Source organism: Camelina sativa, chromosome 12 (assembly GCF_000633955.1).
Source record: "Camelina sativa cultivar DH55 chromosome 12, Cs, whole genome shotgun sequence".
Taxonomy (NCBI): domain Eukaryota; kingdom Viridiplantae; phylum Streptophyta; class Magnoliopsida; order Brassicales; family Brassicaceae; genus Camelina; species Camelina sativa.
In genome coordinates, this window is record NC_025696.1 from 28,087,375 (window position 1) to 28,094,132 (window position 6,758).

A 6,758-nucleotide genomic window follows, 5' to 3' on the forward strand; every position below is an offset into this window, starting at 1 on the left:
GAAACTATTTTGTTATAGTCTTCCATTCACGATTCTAGATTTTCAATTGTACTATAATTTAGGAAATCTAGTTTTTGATTCTTTACGTTAATTTTTCTCAAAAACCAAAAACCATTTTTTTGAGATTTTGCATTTAAAAAACTAATACCAAAATCTAAAACTAAAATCTAAAATCTAAAAACTAAAAACTAAATCCAAAAACTGAATTTAAAAGCAGTGTCCATTCATGGCCTTAATATGAAACAGAGGGAATACCATTTTACCAAAAGATTTGGTGGCTTACTTGTTAATTTCTTTGAACTTTTTTGATTTGTCGAGTCTTAGGTGGCAATTGTTAAAGTCTAAGGAGTCTTATGGTAGTGGGAGTATATAATCTTAGTGCTAAGAGTTTGTTAGTTGTTATGTTTTCTTCAGCAGTTTTATATATTTGAGTCTATTTCTGTAAGGCTTTTATATAAGCACATTATGAATAAATCAGAGTTTTGTTCAATACAAAACGCTTGCTTATCGATTTTTTTTCAGAGTGGTATCAGAGGTACGAATGGGAGATGATTATGAAAATATCAGTGACGGTATCAGAGCTTCTGGTGTGCTGTATAATAAACACTTGATGCATCCTAATCTTTTTCTCAAAGTCCAGATATTGGACAGATGTGTGGTTAGGGTTATGAAGGACAAGGACAGCTTGGATTGGGATCCCGTGCACGCTTAGTCTCCTCTCCTCAGGTATTCTTTTCACATTGCTTTGTGGTTAGTCATCTGTATTTGATGAGTGTTTAATTTCATAACTGAAAACATTGTGATTCAACCTTATATTCAAAAATCTTTTTACTCTGTCTCCAAAATATTTTGAAATTTTCATTTGCTATGAACAAACCCTATCTCGACCCTTTGATTTGATATGTTATCTGAATTTTTTTCAGAGGAACAAAGTTGTAACTGTAGAAGAGAGAAAAATAGAAATAACTTTGTTTTCTTATTTCTTCAACCTTGAGTTTCTCTTACAAAGACATAGTGTTTATATAGGGGTACAATGTTAAAACCCTAAAGTCTAGATCCTTCTACACTTGTCCAGCTGGTGTTAGTTGTCTTCAATCCCACATGATCCTAGAAGCTCAAACCTATTTTGTAATGTCACTGTCGGACCCTCTGCAGCTTCTGTTGATTCTCTGTTTCCTCTGTTTTTGTCTTCTGCAACATTTACCAAACCTCTGACTTGTTCTGTTCTGTCTTTGTCTTGTATTGCAGGTTTACGTTAGTGTGAGTTGGGTACAGAAGCTGATGGGCTTGAGCTTGTTCTGGGCTTAATTGCTTGGAAGCCTAAGCCTGTTGCAAGAACGTTGCTGTTTTGAGGTTTAGTCTTCATACTCCCCCGCAAAATTGGAGTAGGTGGAACAACGATGCCAAGTTTGGAACACAGAGCTTCAAAAGGACCTTGCGGAAGCGACTTGGTGAAGACATCTGCAATCTGATAGTCTGCGGAGATGTGATTGACGATGAGATTGCCAAAAGCCACTTGTTCACGAACATAGTGATAGTGGTTAGCAAAATGTTTAGTACGAGCATGAAAACTTGGATTAGCAGTGAGGTACACGGTAGAGAGATTGTCACAAAACAACTCTGGTGTGTCAAACTGAGGAATACCAAGACTGCGAAGGAGATTCACAAGCCAAGTGATCTCAGAGGTAGCTTCGGACATGGCTCGGTACTCTGCCTCTGTAGAGCTTTTTGAGACTGTAGGTTGTTTACGAGAGGACCAAGAGATGATGTTATCACCAAGGAGCGTGCAGAAACCGCCGGTAGAACGACTTGTATTGTTACAGCCACTGTAATCGCTATCACTAAACACACGCAGCTTGCAGTTTGTGGTGTTGCTGAAAGAGAGTCCCATTGTAGTAGTTCCTTTGACGTAGCGAAGGATGCGTTTGAGATGTTGAAAATCAGAGATAGTGGGAGCATGCATCTTGTGGCACACATAGTTGACAGAGAATTGAATATCTGGCCTTGTAAGAGTCAGATATTGTAGTTTTCCATCAAGACTGCGAAAGTACTTAGGATTCTCAAAAAGGCAATCTTGATTTGGAGTTTTCTTTAGTTGTTGTGGTAACGGTGGAGCAACTGCAGAGCAATTTGACATAGCTGCAGCAATAAGAAGGTCTTCAGCGTACTTTTGTTGAGAAAGAAACAAGCCACCTGAGTGAAATTGAGCCTGAATCCCCAAAAAATAATGCAGTTGACCCAAATCCTTCATTCGAAAACGTTTATTTAGCTTGTCAAGTAGGCTATTGAGAAGATTGAAGGAGTTTCCTGTAATCACCATGTCATCAACATAAAGCAACAGGAAGATAACATCACCGTTTTTAGCACAAATAAAAAGAGAAGGATCAGGAATACTGCAAAAGAAGCCAATTCAAGCAAAAAATTGCTGAACTTATCAAACCAGGCCCTTGGAGCTTGCTTAAGGCCATAGAGTGATTTGTGCAGTAACCAGACATAATCAGGATGTTCTTCATCCACAAAGCCTGCAGGTTGTTTCATGTAAACAGTTTCTGTAAGATCTCCATGAAGAAAAGCATTGCAGACATTCATTTGCTTAAGTTCCCAATTAGGAAGAGTAGCAATGAGGAGAACAGCTTGAACTGTAGGAGTGCGCACAACCGGACTATACGTTTCAAGATAATCAATGCCTTCTTCTTGGTTGTAGCCTTGAGCCACGAGTCTGGCTTTGTATTTGTCTAAGGAACCATCATCGTGGAGTTTGACTCAAAAAACCCATTTTTAGCCAAGGACATTCACATCAGATGGAGGAGGGACAAGAGAAAAAGTTTTTGTTGCTTTACAATTTCCCATTTCTTCTCCCATAGCAGCTGTCCAATGTTCATCCTTGAGAGCCTCAGTAACCGTTTTAGGCATGGGATAAGATACTTTGTGAGAGAGAAGAGCATATCTTTGATTTGGCTTGCTAATGCCTGATTTGAGTCGTGTGATCATAGGATGTGTGGAAGCAAGTTGAAGCTCGACTGTTGATGTTTCAAGTGGAACGGTAGCACCATATGTAGTGAGCTGAAGTGGTGATGAAAGAACGCTGTTGCCTATAGGAACAAGATCTAAGCTTGCCGTACACTCAGTACATTCTTCATCACTTTCAGCTGAGCTATGAGGTGAACCGTTGTTAGAATGAGGAGAATCAACATGAACAACCGACGTCGCAGGAGGTATAGTGTCAACAGTATCGTCAGCTTCGATCGGAGTTGCAGAGTCTTCAGTTTCGATAGGAGTAGCAGAGTCTTCAGCTTCGATCAAAGTTGCAGAGTCTTGAGTTGAGTGTGAAGTCGCAGACTTGACAGGCATTAAGATTTCACTCGGAGAGAGTTGATCAGAAACCACAGAAGAAGTGAGTTCACTGGAGGAGCTTTTAAGCCATGTTGTGTACAGTGGTGTAGGCACAAAGTGTTGCAGAGAGGTATAAGTGTCTGCAAATGGGAATGATTTTTCATCAAAGAGAACATGCCGACTCAAGTATACACGACCACTTGGAGGGTGATAACAGCGATAGCCTTTTTTCTGTATAACCAAGGAAAATACACTTGAGAGACCTTGGATCAAACTTATTTTGAGCATATGGTCGAAGAGTTGGGTAGCAGGCACATCCAAAGGTGCGTAAGGCTGAATATTCTGGAGCTTTGCCGTGTAAGACCTCAAAAGGACTGTGATGATTAGCAAGAGAAGTCGTTGGTAAGAGGTTGCAGAGGAAGTTTGCAGTGAAAAACGCTTCTACCCAATAACTTTGAGGTGTCTTGCTCTGGAACATGAGAGTGAGACCCATTTCTGTAAGTTGTCGATGTTTTCTCTCAGCCAACCCATTTTGTTGAGGCGTGTGTGGACAGGAAATGTAATGTTGAATGTCAGACTCTTGTAAATGAGTTAAGAATCTTTTACTTGTGAATTCACCCCCACCATCAGACTGAAAAATCCCAATTTTGTTTTGTAGAAGATTCTCAACAAAGAGCTGATACTGAATGAATATAGAACAAAAGTCTGACTTTCTCTTAAGAGGGTAGAACCAGCAATATCTTGAAAAATTGTCAATAAAGACTACATAGAACTTGAATCCCTGAATAGAAGAAACAAGTGATAGGCGATTCATTTGGACGATACAAGAGCAGCAGAAGCAAGGCATGGTAGCAACAACAAATGGTCTACATGATGAGCCTTCATCCTCTTGGAGTATGCCAAGGCCAAGGGCATTGTGGATGAAACTCTTTCTTTACTAACAAGGGTAAAAATCTAAACCAATTAGAGTCTATAGAAAGTGAGTCTTTTCTCACGATGGATACATCACTATAAGAGTCGATAGAAAGTTAGTCTTCTTCCTATTGTATAGTTTAGTTGACAAAAGAGTAAATCATATACTCCTGCTTTAAAGAACAAAATTTAAGTGTGTAAAGTTTTTGTATACCATTGATTTTATCAAAAAATTTCATGGAATGAAGTGAACTAACCCATCTGATGGATGAGGTGTCAATTTATCTTGGGAGTGAGTCAATGCAGACAGACAGACACACACGTGTTGTTGACGACAACGTGGAAAGACCAAACTCCCACAACTCACAAACACAGCCGCCACTACAAAACCCCGCTTTCTCCGGACTGATGACTCTTTCCCGCCAACTTCTCATTTTTTTCACTTTTCTTCTCTAATCAATCTTTTTTTCCCTCTCTCAATTTTCCCGCCACAATTAACCGGGCAAGACGGGCAGAAGAAGTCAAAACCGCGTTAAAAGTGAAGGAGAATGGGCGAAATGGTCATTTGATTTTCTCAAACCCTGAACTCTAGTAACCAAAATACTCGGTTTAGTTTGGCACTGAGACATGTACCCCTTCCTAATTTGGTCACCCGTACCCGTTACAACTTACAAGGGTACCTCGAACGATCAGATCTGTAACAATTTTCCTCGGACTGCTACGAAAACTTAAATTCGTTACATCTTAAGGGAAAAGTGGCTGGTGTCTGAGTCTCGTTGTTTCGGGATATCCCAACATTATGTTAAGACTCTGCAACGCTTGTCCCGAAGCTCCTTTCACCAGATTATCAATCTGCAACACACCACCACAAAGAGCTTTTTAATATACGAATTTGGCTTTGTGGATAAGTTAAAGATGAGTTTATAACAGAATATGGAATGGTTATATTTACCACTGAGATTATGATAGCTCTTCCGGGGATTCGATCAGGATAGACATTTATATGACAATAGAACCAAATTTTTTACTCATTGTAATGACCAAATTGTGACATACCATGGCGATGTGGTGTGACACCATAAGAAGAAATGCCTTGAGCTATCTCAGAGTAAAGATTCCCCTCCTTAGCACGACGTCTGATGATTATTTTCATATCATGTCAAGAAACTAGAAACATTCTCCCTGCATCATTGTTCATGAATAATGATCACGGAGTAAGCTCAAACCTGCTCCACTAACATCATCAATCACTATACACCATCACAAAGTAACATTGAACAGATTCATCACTTGGAATATCAATATATATCACTTATACTTGAGTTCTCAGGTGTGGGAAAACGCTTTCCATTGACTGGCCAGCTTTTCTATCAGCAGTCATCAGAGTGAGTAATTTAATTTGGAAATGCTGATGATTTGCAAGAAGACTGACGATCTGCCATTCAATAAAATCATTGTTCAAATGAAAACTTACTACCTTATGCATTTGAAACAACGCTTAGATACATTCCTTCCCCTGAAATTTTAAAGAACCTTAAAAAATCCAAATGACTACTAGGCTATACTAAACTAAGCATATGTTTTTATTGCTTTAGCTAAATAAGGAGGACAATACCCCAAAAAAAGCCACATACTTTGCAACAAACAAGATACACACCACTTAAGCTCTGATTCATTTCAAAACTAAAAGAGATCACCAAAACAAACATTGCACAAACCTCAGCGCCAGTGTAGCCACTAGCACCAAGAAGACCAATCCGAATATCCTTCTCTGAAGCTCTTTGAAGATAAAGAAGAAGCCACATGGGATCACAAAGCAAGCTTATTGACTCGCTTATCTGCTAGACTGCTACACGAATCTTCCTTTCCCCCCCTTTCAAAACTGAGAAAACCCACATTTTTTAATAATGATCAGATTACAAGAAAGAAAAGAAGAAGAAAAAAATAAACAAAAACAAGCTACAGTGAGCATAAAAACCTTGAACCAGGATCCTCGTTCGAAGCAAAAGCGGACGCAGTAGTACTCATTCTTGAATTGGATGCTGCAACAATTCAAAAAGTCTGGAAACAAAAATAAAGTTTTATTAATCTTTTTGATCTCAGTATAAATTGAGATTGAGACATGTTATGAATGCAAAGATTGCTCTCAATGTACCGATCCAACCAATCTTTAACCGGATCGGTCCACTGAACCAACTAAATTTTGGATCCCACCCAATTTAACCTAACTTTAATTAGGCTAATCTTGAATTGGAGATAGTGATGAATCCATCTAAAAACAATAAACATGGGACTAGAAGGACACAACTCTGGTTTTGATTTAGGAATTTTAGTGTTTAGGTTTGGTGAAAAATCGATTAAAGGAGGAGAAAGCTCAAAAGTTTGGGTAATATACCGATTTTAGTTTGGTTCTTGTTCGGATTTGGGTATTTCTTCTCCAACAAATTGTTGCGATCATTTTTCTTTTGAATGTACTAAACTGGTGTCTCTGATTTTTTTTTTTTTTTTTTTTT

General features: G+C 38.7%; 1 long non-coding RNA gene across 3 annotated transcripts; it reads right to left on the bottom strand.

Annotated features, from left to right (window-relative positions):
• Positions 4,281–6,721, bottom strand: LOC104732779. 3 transcript variants are annotated; one of them, XR_002034527.1, is made up of 5 exons: positions 6,641–6,721; positions 6,224–6,306; positions 5,964–6,127; positions 5,198–5,680; positions 4,281–5,097 (listed from the first exon to the last, which is right to left on the bottom strand). It is a non-coding gene; the product is annotated as an uncharacterized LOC104732779 (long non-coding RNA). The 3 variants fall into 3 exon arrangements; XR_758974.2 differs by having other exon boundaries at positions 5,198–5,427; positions 5,564–6,127; XR_002034526.1 differs by having other exon boundaries at positions 5,198–6,127.